This window comes from Capra hircus, unplaced genomic scaffold (genome assembly GCF_001704415.2).
Source record: "Capra hircus breed San Clemente unplaced genomic scaffold, ASM170441v1, whole genome shotgun sequence".
Taxonomy (NCBI): domain Eukaryota; kingdom Metazoa; phylum Chordata; class Mammalia; order Artiodactyla; family Bovidae; genus Capra; species Capra hircus.
In genome coordinates this window covers 1-18,775 of record NW_017189872.1, presented here as the reverse complement: position 1 = coordinate 18,775, position 18,775 = coordinate 1, and the positions used below count along the sequence as shown (strand labels likewise).

General features: G+C 48.8%; 1 pseudogene; it reads left to right on the top strand.

Annotated features, from left to right (window-relative positions):
• The first annotated feature begins 3,359 nt into the window (after positions 1-3,359).
• On the top strand, positions 3,360-18,637 carry LOC108634715 (annotated as a pseudogene).
• Positions 18,638-18,775: the final 138 nt, after the last annotated feature.

Below are 18,775 nucleotides of genomic sequence, written 5' to 3'. Positions count from 1 at the left end.
TGACGTGACAGCGGTTCTGTCTAAGCAGTTCCGCTTTATTGCCACAAACTCTTGGTTTATATAGGCAAGCAGGGGGTTTTGCGAGGGACTTTCTAAAGTTGCACCAGTGACGTTAAAGGTCAAATCGTAATATGCCATAGTTGCACCAATCATGTTAAAGGTCAAATCGTCAGGTGCCTTCATTATAACAGGAGTCTATGGTGATCCACGTGCTCAGAAATCAAGAGAGCCAATCAAAAACTGTAACATAGACCACACCCCTATCTCTTCCACCAGGTGCCATCTTAGTTTCCAACCACAAAACTAACCCATCTTTTTTAAGGTTTCCCATTTAGGGCCCCGCAGACAGGGGGTGGCCCGAGAGACCAGCACCCACCTGTCTGTCCGTCATGGTCTCTGGACAGGCGGTTGTCGCTGCGGCTGCCCTGGGTCTCATCGCACGGTGTTGCCCTCTCTTCTGAGTCTCTCCGTGTCTCTGTGTTTCTATGTCTCTGATTCTGAGTGTCACCTTGCTTTACCCTGAGCCTCTCAATCTGCCTCAGGTGGCCCCTGACTTTCCCTTCAGAATCTCACCAGTTCCACCAGCTCCTCACTAGCTCTCCGAGCCCCTAGTGGGTTCCCTCAGCCCAGAGCCCCTCCTTCAGCCCCTCGCGAGTCCCTCAGCTCCTCACCAGTTCTCTCAGGACACACGTCTGTCCTTCGCTGTCCCCTAGTGTGCCTTCATTTAGAGCTTCCCTGGGGGCTCAGTGGTAAAGAACCCGCCTGCCAATGCGGGAGACACGGGCTCGATCCCTTTGCCGGGAAGATCCCCTCGAGAGGGGAATGGAACCCACTCCAGTGTTCTTACCTGGGGAATCCCATGGACAGAGGAGTCTGGAGGGCTAGAGTCTATGGGGTCGCAAAGAGTTGGACATGACTTAGCAACTAAACAGCTACAACCAGTGCCTTCATTTCTCCAATGTTCATGTCTGTCTTTCTGTCCTCCCATCCCTGGGCTTCTGTGTTTCCCTCGTCATGTCTCATTATCTCTCTGCCTGCCTCTTCGCCATGCCTGTCCTCGCACAATCTCAGGTTATCACCATTTCCACCTTTGTGCCTCTTTCCCGGGCAATAAAACTTATCACACTCCCGGGGTGATTATCAAACTTACCATGTACCCGGTGTAGGTGGATGTTGATCAAACAAAACGCGCACAGGTGATAAGACAACCAGGAAGGGCAGCCCAGGGCTTGACGCCTGTATGCTACTGCCACTATGTGAATTTACTGAATGTATCGTCATTTTGTTGTTATTTGACCCTCCCACTAGCATGTTAGCTCTGTGAGAGCGAAGATACTCACGTTTTGTTCACTGCTGTGTCCCCAGTGCCTAAAACAGGGCCTGGCACACAGTAGGTACCCAATAGTTGCTTGTTGAGTGAATGAGTAATTGTGTGCTGTGTCCTTTGAGGTCTCACCATAGCCTTGTCTTGGGTGCCCCTCAGTCATGTCTCAAGCCTCTCTTTCTGGGTCTGTCTCTCTGCCTTCCTCAGTCTTGGTCTCTGAGTCTCTCTCTGTGGCCACCATGCATCCATAGCACACTTGCTATGGGCCAGGCCCCTTGCGCAGTGGGTCTCATTTTCATCTTCATCAATATCCTACAGGGTAGGTACCCACGTTTTCCTGATGCGCAAACCTGACGCTCAAAGAGCAGCAGACACTTGCCCGAGAGATTGTGATGCGTCCTCTAAACAGACTGGGGGCTCCTGTCAAGTCCGCTCCCCTCTCGATGAGCTATGGACAGCTCGTGTTAGCAATCTAAGGGCTCTGAGAAGCCCTGTAGGAAAGAAAGCAGCTTGTTTAACCAAGGTTTTCCCTTGCTTACTTACCCAGAGAAGTCTTTCCCTTGGAACGTTCTGCCCTCTTCTGCCTCTCACCCTTTCTGTTTCTTTTCCCTTCTGCTTCTCTCTGTCTGTTATCTCACTCTGCATCTCTGCCTCTCTCTCAGCAAGGCAGCCCAGTCAAATGGTTGGAAGCACAGACTCTGGAGCTAGACTGTCTGGGTTTGACTCCTGAGGCTACCACAGGATGGCTGTGTGACCTTGGGCAAGATCTTAACCTCTCTGTGATTCACCCCATTAACTGAGTGAAGATCAGGTGATTTCCTCTGTATAAAGCACTTCATGCCTCCCCATCAGTGATTCCTGGGCCTGGAATAAGGACCCAAGTACAGTGCCAGTTCACATAGCACAGCAGAACCCAGGACCTGGGTTGAGGAAAGTTCATGGTGGCCTCTCTGCAAGGTCAGGAAAGTCCAGGTCCCACCTCTTCAAGAGATGAAGGGACACTGGGTTGGAGGAGTCTGACTCAGCTGCTGAGATCAGAGTTTTGGGTTCTCAAGACGTTTGCCTAACACTGCAAGAAAGAGACTGCCACCCTCCTTCTAAAGAGGAGAGACAGAGAGAGGTGGAAAGCCAGACCCAGGCCACAACAAGTGGACACAGACACAATCATGAGCATATTTGGTAAATACAAATTGAGCCTGCCAAAGGCTCAGGGAAACACTGGAGACAGGCAAGCTCAGTGGGCATTGATCAAACTGCACGCAGTCTCTGTGCTCCTGGAGCTCAGAGTTTAAGGAGTGAAACAGAGACACGGAGACAGAGAGAGACAGCAGGAGAGAGAGGGACACGCACACATATCCTCGAGGGATGGAAAAAAGTCCTGCAACTGTGAAGACAGAGCAGGAGGCAGGGAGGAAACTCAGGGCAATCAGATCTGAAGACCCCAGAACTGTCTCTCGCCCTATTGCTTTGTTCCTCCCTCCCCTCCCATCTGTGGCTCTCACAGAAGGGAGGGTGAAGGAAGGCGGGCTGGAGAGAGAAAGGCTGAGTTTCTGCAAGCCCTGTAGTGACAGGGACTGCTGGGATGCAGACACACACACACAGACTCACACACACAGACCCACCCCACCACCACCTCCGCGAAAACACAGACACACCTTCAGGTGTGAGACCCCACATAAATACATAGAAGTCCACACACGTGTGGAGACACATGCATAAGCACACTCACACTCATGTACAGAAACACACACGGGCATGTTCACATAAGTACAAACCCTCTTTCATGTGTAAGAATCACGCAAGCACACACACGCAAGCAGGTATGCACCGAAGTCTGTAAACACAAACCCACTAACATAGCTAAAGCAGGGAGACAGCGGGTGCTCTCCATACCCACAAAAGTAAACAGACTCATGTGGACCTTGTCATTGCTACCGCGGTGTCTCTGCCAGCGTCTAGGGAGGGGCTGTAGAGGTATCAGGGGAGCAGGTCAGCTGACTGTCGGAGCAGGAAGTGTGTGCTCCTTCTCTTTGAGTTCACACTCTTGGAGGATGCCAGGGAATGGATGATGTTACATAACTGAGTGGGGACAAGCTTAGTATAAAAGGCTCAGCCAGAAGCCCAGCAGGTTGGAAGACTGTCAACCTTCGGCCATGGAGCTCAGCGTGCTCCTTCTCTTTGCTCTGCTCACCGGACTCTTGATCCTCCTGATCAGAGGCCGCCCAAAGGCCCGTGGCCACCTCCCGCCTGGCCCCCGTCCTCTGCCCTTCCTGGGGAACCTTCTGCAGATGGACAGAAAAGGCCTGCTCAAATCCTTCCTGAGGGTGAGACTCAGGTGGGCGGGATCTGAGGGTGGCTGTTTGCCTCCGTCCTTGGGGATCATTCACCAGTAGATGTGAGGCATCCTTCCAGGCTCAGGGGTGGGCTGTGGGAAGTTCGGTGAGGAAGGGATGTGGAGCTGAAGTGTGGTGGATGGCGATCAGGCAGTCAGAGGCGTCCCTTGCTCATTTGGAAGTGTGTGGGCACTGTCCCTGGAGAGGGCAGGCGGGCGTGAAGAGGTGTCTGGGTGTGAGCCAGGGGTGTAGAAATCCCTGCTCCTCTGTCCCCTTCTCCTGAGTCCCTGCCTGCCACAGGGAGAGAGGGAGAAAAGGGGTGGTAGTATCCACCAACAAAAGCTGTCAAAAGATTGGTCCCAGCCAGCGCCAGACAAAGAGGAGGAGGGAGGGAGAACAGAATGGGAGGCCAGGTCCCAAGTTCTTACTAATCATAAACGTTAATGTGCAATGAGTAGCTGACGCTGGAGTGTTTACCAGGTCCTGCATCACTGCTCTCCAGGCACTATTTCATGACTGATGATCTATATATGTATTAATGATGTAATCCATGGGCTTCCCAGGTGGTGCAGTGGTAAAGAATCTGCCTGTTAGTAGGTTTGAATCCTCTGCTGGGAATATCCCTTGGAGTAGGAAATGGCAACCCACTCCAGTAAGTCTTGCCTGGAAAATTCCATAGACAGAGGAGCCTGGGGGGGCTACAGTCCATGGGGCTGCAAGGAGTCAGACATCACCGAGCAACCGAGCACACCCACCATGTAATCTACACCCGTGAGCCCACTCCCCGACAGGTTAGGCTTAGGGGACACTTGACAGTAACTTCCAGCAGCCCCAGGTGCCTAGGTCCTCTCCGCACAACCCCTGCAGCGACCACACTCCTGAGTCTTGGGCTTGTCATGTGTTTGATTTCTTTTTGAGCTCCGCTGGCTCTTTGTTGTGGTGTGCAGACTTCCTCTAGCTGTGGTGTGCCAGCTTCACTTGGAGCGCACGGGCTCTAGAGTGCGCAGGCTCTGAGCTCGAGAGCTCTCTAGCTGCGGCCCTCTGGTTTAGTTCCTCTGTGGTATGTGGGATCCCCGACCAGGGACCGAACCCATGTCCTCTGCATTGGAAAGTGGATTTTTAACCATTGGACCACCCTTTGATTTTAAGGGAGAGTGTTTTATCACAGATGTGGAGGCCCCAAGTGCATATTATTTCGTTTTCATCGCAAGGGTAAACACCATGGACTTTCATGGAAATACCTGGACTTAGTTTCTTCACTCAGAACTGTGTGGCTGGATTTATTTGCATCATGGAGGGAATTCATCAGGTCTTGGTTACAACGCCTTGTGGGCTAGAAGAGGTGTCGCCTTCACCTTAGAGAAATAGATAGTGAGGGCAGCCTGGGGAAGGCACTGGTCCGTAGTTACACCCTGGGACTTCACAGAGGGGATGTGTGAGTCCAGCACAGAGCCCTTTTCTTCTCCTTCATGGGTGGAAGCTGCCTAACAATTTGTTATTTTATTTATTGTTATCACATGCATACTCAGTCGTGTCTGACTCTTCGTGACCCCATGGACTGTAGCCTGGCAGGCTGCTCTGTCCATGGGATTCTCCAGGCAAGAATACTGGTGTGGATTGCCATGTTCTACTCCAGGGGATCTTCCCAACCCAGGGATCGAAACCCCTTCTTCTGTGTCTCCTGAAAACTTGGGGATCACTAAGTCCTTTGGGCGTTTAAGGCACGGTGGATCCCCTCCCCCACAAATATTCACATACATTTTGCATAAATTTTTGCTAGTTTCAGACCCCCTAAATCTCTTCTATATTCCTTGCAAGTGTTCTCTGTGTGTCCGTGATCCTCTTTTTTTCCTGTTGTGTCATGCAGCATGTGGGATCTTAATTCCCCAACCAGGGATTGAACTCATGCCCCCTACAGTGCGAGCTTGGAATTCCAACCGCTGGACCACCAGGGAATTCCCCATGATCCTCCATTCCCATTGCGTCTTTGGAGAGAGAGAGAGAGGTTGGGAGAGAAAGAGGGAGGGAGGGAAGGAAAGAGAGGTCATAGGTTAGTAGGTGTCATGATTTATATCCAAATCCTTCTGGAGTCAGACAGATGAGGGTTTGTGTTCCAGATTCAACTCTTACTCATTGAATCTTAGCTTCTCTTCAGCAAGATGAGGTCGTGATGATAAGAATGCCTGCCTCATAAGAGAGTTGTGAGGACTAGACAGTGTGTAGAGCTTGGTATACAGTAAGTGCTCATTAATACTCGATCTATTCATTCATTCAATGGTAACTTACTGGGCACCGTCTGTGTGCCCAGAAACATTCTAGGCATTGATGATATGGCATTAGACAGGGCACACACACAGAGAAGGAAATATTGGGTTGGTAAGAACTATGATTAAAATAAAGCGAGGTGATATTTTCAAGAGTGGTGGGAGCTACAAACCAGGGCTCTGTGACCACCTGGAGCAGTGGGATGGGGCAGGAGGGGAGAGGGAGGTTCAAGAGGGAAGGGACATAGGTGGATCTACAACTGATTCATGTTGACATCCGGCAGAAACCAATGTAATGGTGTAAAATCATTGTCCTCTAATTAAAAATAAATATATATTTTTAAAAAGTGACAGGAGTTACTTGAAGCTACTTTAGAATGAGTGGTGAAGAAAAGGCTCCATCTTGCCTTGTTGCTGATCAGACACCCTGAAAGATGCCTGTGGAAGACATCAATGAGCGACAGGTATCAGTGCCAGAACTCAGAAGCAGGAGCAAGCTCAGCATGTTTGGGGAGCCCCAGGGAGCCTGGATCTGTGCCATCAAAGGATCTGTGTGAGTGGGTGGAGGTGTCACAGGGGTGATGGGCAACATCACATAGGCTCTGTCCACCATGGGAAACTTCAGGTCTTACTCAGGGGAGTAGGAGTGCTGGGTGGTTTGAAACAGGTTAGGGATATTAATTAATTTACATTTTAATCAGATCGCTCTGGTTTCAAGATAGGGTGGGGTGTGCAGTGAAAGGATTTTGGGTAGCACAGGAAACGAAGTAAGCAGACCAGCAAGAGAGGTTTGCAGAGATCACTGTGAGAGTTTTCAATAAACTTAACCGTTTTATAACTTTAAGTCAACTTTTAAAATCAGTTTTTGAAATTGCAGTATCGTTGATTTACCAAGTTTTGCTGATTTCTGCTGTACCAAGTTTTGCTGATTTCTGCTGTACAGCAAAGTGATTCAGTTGTACATATACATGCATTCCTTTTTAAAAATCTTCTTTTCCATTATGGTTTATCTTGGGATAGTGAGTATAGTTCCCTGTGCTGTACAATAGGCCTTCATTGTCTATCCCTTCCATATGTGAAAGCTTGCATCTGCTCTGCCCAGCCTCCGTCTCCGATCACACGTCCTCCCCCTTGACAACAGCCAGTCTGTTCTCTGTGTCTGCGATTCTGTTTCTGGTTCTTAGGTATGTTAACTTGTGTCGTATTTGTCTCATTTGTGTCACTTTTATTCCTTCACACTGTGTTACATAATTTAATTATTATTTCTTTGGCCGCGTTGTGCAGCATGCAGAATCTTAGTTCCCTGACTGCGTCATACTTCAGCTTCCACATATAAGTGGTATCATTTGCTGTTGGTCTTTCTTCTTCTGTAAGTCAATTTGTAATTGAAGTTTAACCTTTAGGGTAAAGTACACAAATCCTAAGTGCTCAGTTCAGTGAAGTTTCTCAAATGAACATACTGATGGAGTTGACATACAGATAAGTAACAACTTGTCTCATGCCCAGAAACCTCCTTAAGTCCCCCTTCCAGTCACTGCTGCTGCTGCTAAGTCACTTTAGTCGTGTCCGACTCTGTGCGACCCCATAAGATGGCAGCCTACCAGGCTCCCCCGTCCCTGGGATTCTCCAGGCAAGAACACTGGAGTGGGTTGCCATTTCCTTCTCCAATGCATGAAAGTGAAAAGTGAAAGTGAAAAGTGAAAGTGAAAAGTGAAAGTGAAGTCACTCAGTTGTGTCCTACTCTTCGCGACCCCATGGACTGCACCCTTCAGGCTCCTCTGCCCAGTGGGATTTTCCAGGCAAGAGGACTGGAGTGGGGCGCCGTTGCCTTCTGCACTTCCAGTCACTACCCTCCTATTATTCTGACACTATAAGTTCCTGTTATCTGTTTCTGAATTTCATAGAAATACAATTATGACATATGAACTCTTCTGGGTCTAGTTGCTTTCACTCAATATTATATCTGTGAGTTTCATTCTTGATGTTGGTTGTAGAAGTGGTTTGTTCTTTTTCATGGTTGCATAGTAGTCCACAATATGAATTCATCACTAGCTGTTTATTCCCTATGTTGCGAGCATTTATTATAAGGCATCTATGAACCTCCTTGTTTTTTATTTTGCTGAGCACATGTATGCATTTTAGTTGAGTGTGTTTCTGGGAATGAAGTGGCTGAGTTACTCAGTATACCTGCCTCAAGCTTCAATAAAGACTGTTGAGCTGTTGCCCCAGTGGCAAGACTTGATGTTATGACTTTTCAAATTTCATGATAACCCCCAGAAGGCCATCACTTTACCTTCATGCCTCCCAAGTGGGTGGGAGGTTCTCTGGGGAAATTGCCAGGAGGCAGGTGGGGGTTGAAGGTGGGTCAGAAGAAGGATGATTTTTTTTAATATTATATTTATTTATTTTGCTTGTGCTAGGTCTTAGCTGCTCTTCACTGCAGCATGCAGATACTTAAGGGGATCCAGTTCCCTGAGCAGGGATTGAACATGGGCCCCTGCATTGGGAGCTCAGAGTCTTAGCCAGTGGACGACCAGGGAAGTTCCAAGAAGGATGATTCTTTAGTTGAGATGCCAGGGAGATTTCACCAGACTCAACTAATATCACCTGGGCTTGGGTGAAATTATTAATAGGAATATTTAACCATCTGTGATTCTTGGGGGGCTTTCCAGGTGGTGCTAGTGGTAAAGAACCCACCTGTCAATGCAGGAGATGTAAGAGACGTTGGTTCAATCCCTGAGTCAGAAAGATCCCCTGGAGGACAGCATGGCAACCCACTCCAGTATTCTTGCCTGGAGAATCCTATGGATAGAGGAGTCTGGCGGACTACGATCCACAGGATCGTAAAGAGTTGGACACGACTGAAGTGACTTAGCACACACACGCTGCTTAAGACACCAACCAAGCCAACCAGTGTGGACTGGGCTGGGTCATGGAATTAATCTTTTAACTGCTGGGTTCTGGGAAGCAAAAAGGCAGACTGGGGTGTAAGGTCTGGGGCAGTGGCTAGTCATCAATCTATATGCAAGTGTCTAATCACCAATCTATACGCAAGTGTCTAATCACCAATCTATATGCAAATGTCTAATCACCAATCTATACGCAAGTGTCAATCACCAATCTATATGCCAGTATCTAGTCACCAATCTATATGCAAGTGTCTAGTCACCAATCCATATGCAAGTGTCTAATCACCAATCTATATACAAGTGTCTTAGGGCTTCCCTGGTGGCTCAGAAGGTAAAGAGTTTGCTTGCAATACAGGAGACCCAGGTTCGATCCCTGGTTTGGGAAGATCCCCTGGAGAAGGACATGGCAACCCACTCCAGTATTCTTGCCTGGAGAATTCCATGGATAGAGAAGTCTGACGGGCTACCGTCTATGGGGTCGCAAAGAGTCAGAAACAACTGAGTGACTAACACACACACACACACACACACACACACACACGTGTTTTACTGGTTTAAAAGTGGAGATGGCGACAGAGGTGCATACCGACTAATAGCAACCCTGGCTGTGGGTGTGCTTGGCAGTTCCAACAGAAATATGGGGATGTCTTCACGGTGTACCTGGGGCCAAGGCCAGTGGTCATAATATGCGGGACAGAGGCCATTCGGGAGGCCCTGGTGGACCAGGCCGAGGTCTTCTCTGGCCGAGCGAAGATCGCCGTTGTTGACCCAGTTGTCCAGGGACACGGTAAGGGCCTCAGGGCCACTGGGAAGGGACAGGGGATGGAGGATGGGGATTGGGGAGGGTGAGGCTGGGAAGGGAAGGGAAGGGGTGGAGCGGGACCCAGAGTCTCCTTGAAAATTCCTCTGCAACCCAAGCCTCTCCTAAACCCTAGGTGTTATCTTTGCCAACGGGGAACGTTGGAAGGCCCTTCGGCGATTCTCTCTGGCCACCATGAGGGACTTCGGGATGGGAAAGCGGAGCGTGGAGGAGCGGATTCAGGAGGAGGCTCAGTGTCTGGTGGAGGAGCTGCAGAAATCCCAGGGTGAGCCCTGGGGCGGGGGTGGGCAGGAGAGAAACACGGGAAGCTGTGTGAGGACTGTAGCCCAAAGACAGAGGGTATAGGTGGGCAGAGAGAGAGATGTAGAGACAGAGAGGAGACAGAGCTTGGGAGACCGTCAGAGGAGCAGGGACAGAGAGAGGGGCGGAGAGATGGGGCAGAGGTGGGTAGGTGAGAAATGCAGGGGCAGGAGAGATACAGAAGTGTAGTGTCAAGAGGAACGCGAAGACGACTCAGACAGTAAATAGCACGTCAATTGCCTGTGTTCAAGGGAACCAGTTCATGGTTTGATTGCATCTGTCAAGGGCTAAAATGTGACTTCAATAAAAAGAAAGTAAAGAGAGAAAAAGAGAAAACCACAGATTTTTTTTTTTAAAGGACAAATTGTGTTTTCCTTTCTTTAGGTGAACAACTGGCAGTGAGCAAGGGGGCGCAGTCAGGGTTTTCTGCTCTTAGGAATTCAAGTGGGCACTTCCAGTGGTTTTAGGATTCCTCAGAAACGTGTGTCTGAGACATAGAGGTGACAAGATGCTTTCTTAAGAGATTTTGAGACATAAATGGAGAGTCTGGGAGGAAGAGGCAGAGCCACAGGGAACTATAGAGGTATAAGGACTGAGGGACTCAGAAGAAAGACAAGAAGACACAGAGGGATTCAGATGGAGACACAGAGAGGAAGAAAGAGACAGGGATGCAGGGACCGAGGCAAAAAGAGAAGAGACTCAGAGAGGCAGGAAGGAACAACGGCAGAGAGAAGCTGAGGCACGAAGATTAGAGAGAGACAGATGTGCAAGGGAACAAGAGACAATGGACAGAGGAGCCCCAGGGAGAGAGACTGCACTGAGCTGACACTCCTGGGTGCACAGCCAACCCTCCCTCTGACTGGGGCGAGCTTGGCACATCTAGACATCAACAATCAAGTGCAGAACAGTTCCCCAAAGACCAGAGAACTCTAGAGATAGACAAAAAAGATGGGGGGCGGGCGGGACGGACAGTTAAGGGACCAGGAGAACTGAGCTATGTAAATGGCACATGCAATTGATTGAACACCTGCTCTGCACCTTCTTCACAGGACTGAGATGAGAATTTAATAAAATAATACGTGAAGTGCTTAGAATAGGGCCTGGCACAACTTCCAGGCTAGCAAGTGTTGGCTGTTATGATGCCAGTTGTTTTTTAAATTTATTTATTGTGACTGAGTGATAGAGGAGAGTCACACAGAGACAGGTCCCCAGGCATTTGAGTCTGTGCCCTGCGACCCACCCCTTTCCCTCTAGGAGCCCTCCAGGATCCCGTCTTCTACTTCCACTCCATCACCGCCAACATCATCTGCTCCATTGTCTTCGGAAAACGTTTTGACTACAGAGATCCTCAGTTCCTGAGGCTGCTGGAGTTGTTATTCCAATCTTTCGTGCTCATCAGCTCCTTGCCCAGCCAGGTCTGAGAGGGCAGAGCTCAGGTGGACATCCAGGCAGGGGAGAGGGGTGATTTGCTTTTGTGAACTGGAAATGCAGCTTCCAGCCAGAAGAAGGGCAAAGACAACAGACAGAGACAGAGAGACAGGGACACAGAGACCTGGGGGAAGGGAGAGATGGTGAGACAGGACTGAGAGAGTAAGAGGAAGAAAGGGGAGTGACGGAGGAGGGAGAAACAGAGAGAGGAATCAAAGACACACACATGAGCATGCTCCTCGTTTAAAACAAAATGATAAAGTTTGTCTTTCCCAGTCAGCCTAGAAATGCCCCCATTGTGAAAAGTGAAAGTGCTAGTCCTCAGTCGTGTCTGACTCTTTGTGACCCCATGGACTGTAGCCTGCCAGGCTCCTCTGTCCATGCAGTTCTCCAGGCACGAATGCTGGAAGGGGTTGCCATTTTCTCCTCCAGGGGATCTTCCCGACCCAGGGACCTAACCCAGACCCCGGCATTGTAGGCAGATTCTTTACCTTCTGAGCCACCAGGGAAGCCCCACCGCTATTGTATGTTAGGTTAAAAAGTGAAACTTCAGAAAAGTCTGCCTGGCTGTTGTTCTCAACCGAGAGTGCAGGTCAGAGTGACAGGAATGAATATCGAAAATACAAATTCCCATGACATCCTAGTGGAGAGTCAGGCCTGGAAAATCTGGAAGGAGGTTCAGATGAGTACATGCAGAAGTCCGACATGGGGTTTCAATTTTCTCCTCTCACAGAGAACCACAGAGAGGGGAAAAGTCTGAAAGGAGATCTGCCAAACAGTTAACCATGTTATCTCTAGAAGGACAGGTGAAGGAGAAATTCCACAGCATAATTTATATTATCCTGCATTTTTTGCAACTGTTGACAACAAGTTAGATGTTACATTTCTCATTAGGCAAAGCAATAGACATATGCTCCCCAATAGTCAGCAGCTTCATTCTGTGTAAGCATCATGTTATCGACGCCTGACACACAAGGATGATGCGAGAGGTGGAAAGAGACAGAGAGAGGTTTGAGCAGAACTGATAAACTGGCTGGGGTAGGCAGGGACAGGGCAGAGGGTGGATGAGCGGGAGACCCACGGAGATGAGGAGAGGTGGAAAGGAGAGAGAGAGGTGGGCCGGAGACTAACAAGAAAACACAAGGAGAGGGGCGAGATGCAGAAAGAGAAAAGTGAGGTCTCTTACACAGCGGGGACACACAAGCAGTGAGTGAGGGGCTCAGACACAGAGTAAGGGCCGGAAGGAGACAGAGGCAGAGACAGGGAGACCAAGACACCCCAGAGAGGCAGAGAGAGGCAGGAAAACGGAGATCCCTTGTGAAGGTACTGGGGGCCAGGAGGGCTGTCCCTCCCCTGACCGGCTAGCTCAACCCCAGAAGGGCCTCACAGCCCTTCTCTCCTGCAGCTGTTCGAGCTCTACTCCAGCTTCTTGAAGCACTTTCCTGGCTCACACAGGCAAATCTACAAAACCTGCAGGAAGTCAACGTCTTCATTGACCGCAGTGTGGAGAAGCACCGTGAGACCCTCGACCCCAGTGCCCCCGGGATTTCATTGACTGCTACCTGCTCCGCATGGAAAAAGTGGGATTTGGGAGAGGCAATGGGGGTGGAAGGGAGGAGAACAAAAGATGCGGAGTGAGAAGGGACAGGAAAGGAGTGGAGCAGTGGCGGCAGGGAGAGGGGAGGGGAGATTCGTAAGGGGCAGAGGGAGAGAGGAAAGAGTGGGGAGATGGTAGGGAGGAGACAGAGGTATGGAAATACAGGACAAGGGGGAAAACTGCAGCAGCTGGTGAAAAGAGTCGCAGAGGCAGAAAGAGACGGAGAGGAAGGGGGACAAACACGCCAAAGAGATGCGAGATGATTGAAACAGAGCAAGGCAGAGCGAAGAGAGATTGAGACGGAGACTGAGAGACGGTGGACACACAGAGCATAGAGGAAAGGGGGAAGGGCCGGACGGTGTGAGACCCAGAACCAGGTGGAGGGGCCCGGAGAGAAGAGGTGAAGGGCAGCAGGCCCCGCCTCCCCTGATGGGCGCCCCACCCACCCGGCTGCAGGACAAGTCCGACCCCCGCAGCCAGTTCGATCATCGGAACCTCATCATGTCTGCTCTGTCGCTGTTCTTTGCCGGCACGGAGACGACCAGCACCACGCTTCGCTATGGGTTTCCTGCTCATGCTCAAATACCCACACATTGGCAGGTGGGCAAGCTGGGGACAGACGCTGCGGAGGGGTTCTGAGCCCTTTGCAGGTACAGAAATGGGGCTAGAGGTCTTTGGTGAATGAGAGAGGCAGCATTCCCCTCTTATACCAGGAGCCCTGAAGGTTGTTTCTGTTTTTCTTCTTCACTTGACCCCTGACCAGGGATGGAATTTGCACCCCATGCTGTGGCAGTGTGCAGTCCTTAACCACTGGACAGGGAAGTTCCCCGAGCAGTGCAGGTCTTGAATGATCTACCCAACTAAGCCAGCCCTGTTGGTGGAATGGATGAACGAAGAATCTGTCATCTGGGGAGTTCCCTGGAGGTCCAGTGGTTAGGACCCAGTGCTTTCACTACCATGGCCCTGGGTTCAATCCTGGTCAGGAAACTAAGATTTGGTGAGTAGCGCAGTGTAGGCAGGAAAAAAAAAAAAAATCTGTCCATCTGTTTTTCCATATTTCTCCTATCACTTAAAGATCGACCCATCATTTATCCATCTGTCCTTTCAACTCATCAGTCAACCTGTGCGCTCAGATTCTTTCATCTATGACTCATCTAGGATGTATATATTCATGCTTTATTTGACAGACTGGCTCATCTATTGATCATTTGAAAACAGCGATTCGTTGAATGAACTGTTGTCACTGAGTGTCTGCTCCTTCATTCATGCGTCCATCTGTTTTTCTAAAATTGGTTACAGACCTTAATCCTTCCATCGCTTGTTTTTCACTCCATCCTCATCCATCTGTCTTTTTCATTTGTTTGTTTAATAATTCACTCATTTATTCACCTTGATTCATACATCTGTCGTTCAGTCCCTCCTACCACCCACTCATTCCTCTGCTCACCTGTCCCTTTAAATAGACTCGTTCACATGTTCTTCCATGAACTTAGCCACCCACCATTCACACGAGTCATTGGTTCATCAAGTTCATTATCTGTCTGTGGATCACTTAGTGATAATTAACCTTTGATGAGTTAATAATGCATCCACTCATTAGCCTTCTCCCATTTACCAGTCTTTCCACTCATGAATTGATCTACCGATCGATCTACGATTGATGTACTCATGTATTTACCCAGCTGTTCATGGTTAATCCACTGGTGTAACTTCACAGCTATATCCTGAGGACCTAGCACAGTGCCTGTCTATAATATACACACAATAAATATTAGCTCACTTTCTACTCATCTTAGAGAGGAACTTTGATAGGTTCATAGCCTTGAGTTCTTAGTCTGAAATTCTGAGCAAAAGTGGCTGCACGTGTGTGCATGTGTTTGCTTGTGTATGTTGGGAAGGATCCATAACATTCATTAGATACAGCGGATGAGAAATCACAGTTTTCCCACTTCACCTCCTGCCACAAGCTTGTTACTCAGAGGGGTGTCAATGATCTAAACAATTTCCTATAGGTTTTCTGGCTCATTGGCCTGGAAATCAATGGACCAAGGTTCATAGAACATTGAACTGTGTTCCAGCATAGAAATATATAATGAGTTCCGGTCCATTCTTCTGTGCAGAGAGAGTCCTCAAGGAGATTGACCGGGTGATTGGCTCAGATCGCCCTCCAGCCCTGGATGACAGAGCCAAATGCATACACAGACGCAGTCATCCATGAGATTCAAAGATTTGGACGCTTCTCCCCATTGGTGTGCCCCACATGGTCACTAAAGACACTCATTTCCGAGGGTACATCCTCCCAAGGTACAGCACCTCACTGGGCTCCCATCTCTCCCTTGTGTGGGTCTCCTGGGTTCTCTCTCATCTGCCAACCTTGACCTCTTTTTGGTTTTATCACTCACCCTTGGTTATATTATATTATAATATAATATATGTAGGGTGGGTTGGAGGAGGAAATGATATATTTCAATCTTGTGACCCTCCCTCAGGGCACAGAAGTCTATCCCATCCTGAGCTCTGCTCTCCACGACTCGCGTTACTTTGAGAAACCAGATGACTTCAACCCTGCCCACTTTCTGGATGCCAATGGGGCAGTGAAGAAAAATGATGCTTTTATGCCTTCTCCATAGGTAAGCTGGGCCTGCATTCCAGAGTGCAGGTGCCGTGACCTCTTGAAGACAATCAAAGAGAGGTCTTTGTTCATTGAGCAGTTTATTTGTGCCAGTTGCTTTACCTGTATTAACTCATCTCATCTTCACGCCAATGCTAGAGGGGGCTTGAGAACCAAGATCATGTCCCAAAGGCGCAGCTCTGTAAGGGGCACAATTATACCTTTCTACACACAGGTATCAAATCTGTTGAGCACCACCATGAGCCAAACATTTCATCAGAGGTTGAAGATAACGCATCAGACAAGTCAGGAAGATTCACAGTTCCTGCCCCAGGAAGTTTACAGCCCAACAAGGGAGATAAGCACGGGTCATATGGTTACAGAAAAGTCTATAATTAAATGAATAAATGTTTCCGTGGGCTTAGAACTCCTTGACTAAAGTAAGTGCTCAGAGGCCAACTCTTATTCATGTAACGAATCATGATTATGACAACTGCTCTAATGGGGGCTTTGGGAACATCAAATAGGAAATACTGACTACTCCTGGTGGGTCGGTGAGGAAAAGCTTACCCTAAACAGTGTCTTCTAAGCTATGACATCATGAGGGAGTATCAACCAGCCACTGGAAGGCATGTTCTCTCAGAAGGAGAAGCAAGGGCAGAGCCGGAAGGTGGAGATGGCATGGCTCATCTGAGAAAGAACTCAGGAAGACTGGGATATGGGTTACAGAAGAGAAGGGCGAAGAAGAAGATAAGTGAAGAGGAACTAAAGAGCCGCTTGATGAGGGTGAAACGACGTTCAGAACATGAAGATCACGGCATCCAGTTCCATCACTTCATGGCCAAAAGATGGGGAGAAAGTGGAAACTGGTAGATTTCATTTTCTTGGGCTCCAAAATCACTGCAGATGATGATTGCAACCATGAAATTAAATGATGCTTGCTCCTTGGAGGAAGCCATGACAAACCTAGACTGTGTATTAAAAAGCAGAGACATCACTCTGCCGACAAAGATCCATATAGTCAAAGCTATGGCTTTTCATTAGTCATGTATGGATTTGACAGATGGACCATAAAGAAGGCTGAACACTGAAGAATTGATGCTTTTGAATTCTGGTGCTAGAGAAGACTCTTGAGAGTCCCTTGGACTGCAAGTAGATCAAACCAGTCAATCCTAAAGGAAATCAACCCTGAATATTCACTGGAAGGGCTGATGCTGAAGCTGAAGCTCCAATACTTTGGCCAGCTGATGAGAAGAACTGACTCATCTGAAAAGACCCTGATGTTGGGAAAGACTGAGGGCAGGAGAAGAGGGTGACAGAGGATGAGATGGCTGGATAGTATCACTGACTCAATGGACATGAGTTTGAGCGAACTCTCAGTGATGGTAAAGGATAGGGAGGCCTGGCGTGCTGCAGTCCATGGGGTCGCAAAGAGCTGGACACGACTGAGAGACTGAACTGAACTGAACTGGTCAGGTCTTCTAAAAATTTTAGAAAACACTAACTTCTTTATCTTCAAAAGAGCCCTACTAGATAGGTACCATTCTTCCCATATTAGGTATGACAGACATGAAAATATTAAGTCAGAAATATGCACCAGTCTGTATGTGCAGGCAGATGAACACACACACACACACACACACACACACGCACGCACAGAGTCAAGCATCCTTCCATTCTCTGAGGCCACAGAACTCTCTGGAAATTGAACAGAAGCTTACAAACTCTGTCCCAGAAAAAATGAGCAAGGTACATTCAGCCCACAATTGGCACTGGCTTTCAGAGAGTTTTGAAATCCTCTAAGAGTCTACTGTGACTACAGGTTAAAGGCTAATCCCACACAACTTTGTTGCAATGAACACAGGTGTCTGGGCTTTGGGGTGTGACAAGGCAAAGTATGTGCATTGCCCCGATGCACACCGTGACCCGAGAGTCTGTGCCTCGTGTCCGCATTGTGAACCTCTGTTCTGTCCTCACAGGGAAGCGTATCTGTCTTGGCGAAGGCATCGCCCGCACCGAATTATTCCTCTTCTTCACCACCATCCTCCAGAACTTCTCCGTGGCCAGCCCCGTGGCCCCTGAGGACATCGACCTTACTCCCCAGGAGAGTGGGGTGGGCAACGTGCCCCCAAAATACCAGATCCGGTTCCTGCCCCGTCAAAGGGGCTGAGGGAAGGTGATCAAGGATGCCAGGGTCATATGCGTCCCCACCTCTGCAGAGAATGGTTCCTGAACCCTCTCCCTGTCTTCTTGCCTCTGGACAGGCTGTGCTGTGAGCCAGCATCCCTCCCCTCCATCGATGCCACCTCCATGGGAAAGTCCCATCTGCGTCTCACCTCCTTCCGTCCCTTTGCACTCTTCTAAACTCAAGGAGGTGTTTTCCTTTCACCTATTAATAGAATTCCACAAGTGATGTATACATATATATATATTTGGATAAATAAATGAGGCAAAGAATGAAAACTTGCCTCAGTATCTCTCGGCATTTCTGCCTCTGCACCAGAGCTTACCCAAGTGACTATTCCCCTCTTGAGAATAACCACAGCCTCCCTTTCTCCACATCTTGGGCTCCATGATCTGTGCATCCATGAGCTCACTTGAGTCCTTCCAGTAGCCCTATGCAGTGAGTACAATGATCATGCCCATTGTACAGATGAGTAAACAGAGGCCATGCAATGGCCAGCATGGTCTGAGGTGACCTGGCTAGTGAGTGGAGAAGCGAGACTCACACTCTGGGTCCCTGGCTCTTGAACCTAAACTCTTCACACAGCTCCTTTCTGTCCCCGAGATAGAGTTTAAAATGAAGATGAAGTTCATGTCTTGGAACTAACCAATCTCAAGTGTATAACGAGGTGGCACTTGGTTCATTCACAATCTTGGCTATCACCATCATCTAATTTCAAACATTTTCCTCACCCAGAGGAAAACCTGGTACACCTTAGTAGTCATTCCCCATTTTCCTTTGTGCTCAGCCCCTGGCAAAACCAAATGCTTGCTGTCTCCATGAACTTGCTATTCTGCACATTTCATATAAACGGATCATACAATGTGTGTTCCTTCATGTCTGGATTCTTTCACTTAGTGTGGTGTTTTTGAGGTACATCCATGTTGTAGACCATGGGTTACACAGAGTGGTCCTCTTTCTTATTTATCTTCCTGCTTCTCCGCCTCCCTCCTCCATGAAGGACC